A 1,785-nucleotide genomic window follows, 5' to 3' on the forward strand; every position below is an offset into this window, starting at 1 on the left:
AACCAAAAAAAAAAGCCAAAATTAATTAATTAGAAAAGCAGAATATTACTCTTCCGCGTGACGAGATCTATACTGCATCGGAATCACATTATGCGATTCGGTAAAATGATCGTGCGTAATCCAAATAAGCATCGTTTGCTTCTTTGTCGCTTCTTCCCTTTGTGCCCATCTCGGAGGGAACGAGGCTCGTCCGAACCTGGTGGGCAGACGGAGAACGGCAGCTGCCCCCTTCTCTTGACCACGCCCAGAAACCCCGCTGCACTCACGCCAATGGCGGCCTCGGCCTCTCTCGACCACGCCCAGAAACCCCGCTGCAGTCACGGCCGGCCGGGCCCCCTCCAGCTTGTAGTGCGCGAGAGAGACCGCTTCCTCCGTGTTATCTGCCCTTCCGCTGCGCAGAATCCCTGATTCGGCCCTGTATGGCTCCTCCGGGGGGACACATCAAGCTTAGAGTCAACATAAACTAGAATCCATTACTCTCACACAGGATTACCTAAGGATACACAAACAAGTAGCCCTGATGGGAGCAGCAACATTCGATTCGTTGCGACTTTGCCCTTTTTGTCCGCGTTTTGTGTCTTTTTTTTTTGTCTGATGGTACATTTGCACAAACTCATTTTATCTTAATTACTTAATAAAACCAGTACATTCAGAACATAATAACGGTGAATCAAATACAAAAGACCGGGCCTAGTTTTGGCAAAGTAGCTGCAAAAATCGTTTTGGCTCAGGGAGTTTTGAGAGTGGATCACAGACCAGCCTAAATAGGGGCTTCCTTTAGTTCTGCTGTACTTGATGAATACTCACAAGTACACACGGTGATTGAAATGTGCAAAGAAAACGTTACAAATGTGTAAAAAAAAAAAAAAAAATCAAATGTGCAAGAGTGTCTTACGTTCATGACCCCGGTGAGATGATAAACGTGTATTATCTGAGGTTGCATAATTTGCCTCAAACCCGAGCAAATGGGCGTGTGAACGGGACTTTTTCTGAAAATGTGGCGCCATGCTGCCATCTAGCGGTGATTTGGGCATTTATAATCCCGATGTTTTTTTACTGATCGCCGTCGAAATCAACTATTCAGCACCCATTTTTGAACGAGTACTAATCGCCATGAATGCACGAGTAATGAAATGGCTTTTGCCCTTGTATAACTTTTGATTTGACTCTTTTACATCCTATCAGACTGTTTACTCAGATTGCCCCTTTAGGACGGGGTATGAGATTCCTCAGTCATCCGATCACCTTCAGGCGTGATATCCATCTCGAAATATGAATATCCGAGCATTCAATTGAGCGATCCGGCCTATGAAACATCTTTTACATCCCTGTCAACATAAACGTGTCGTCACACTTCCGTGTTACTTTTAAAGTCCCATTACGTCACCCGAATGTGCAGGTTGAGGCTCCATAGCTCAGGGGTTAGAGCACTGGTCTTGTAAACCAGGGGTCGCGAGTTCAAATCTCGCTGGGGCCTGCCAGTTTTTTTTTTTGTCTATGGAAGTTGTTCTGATGAGGGACATTTCCAGGCTAAAAGAATCCCCCTAAAACGGATTCTATGTAAAACCTGAAAATGAATGCGTGTTAGGCTGGCACATGATGAGGAGCAGTTAGCCCGCTTTAACGCTCCCTCCCAAAAGTCATCCGTCAGCTCAATATCCAGTTCCTTCAGCCAGTGTGCTTTGATTTTCTGAGTTGAATGATTTTCTAAGCTTAAGAGGCTCTCATACAAGAATATTTGCCCTTTTTGAGCAGGGAGGATAGGGTTTTAACATATTTTCCCAA

At 45.2% G+C, this 1,785-nt stretch overlaps 1 non-coding gene across 1 annotated transcript; it reads left to right on the forward strand.

The window, feature by feature from the left end:
• The first annotated feature begins 1,404 nt into the window (after positions 1–1,404).
• trnat-ugu (transfer RNA threonine (anticodon UGU)) lies at positions 1,405–1,477 on the forward strand. The gene has a single exon. It is a non-coding gene; the product is annotated as a tRNA-Thr (tRNA).
• Positions 1,478–1,785: the final 308 nt, after the last annotated feature.

Source organism: Lampris incognitus, chromosome 5 (genome assembly GCF_029633865.1).
Source record: "Lampris incognitus isolate fLamInc1 chromosome 5, fLamInc1.hap2, whole genome shotgun sequence".
Taxonomy (NCBI): Eukaryota; Metazoa; Chordata; class Actinopteri; order Lampriformes; family Lampridae; genus Lampris; species Lampris incognitus.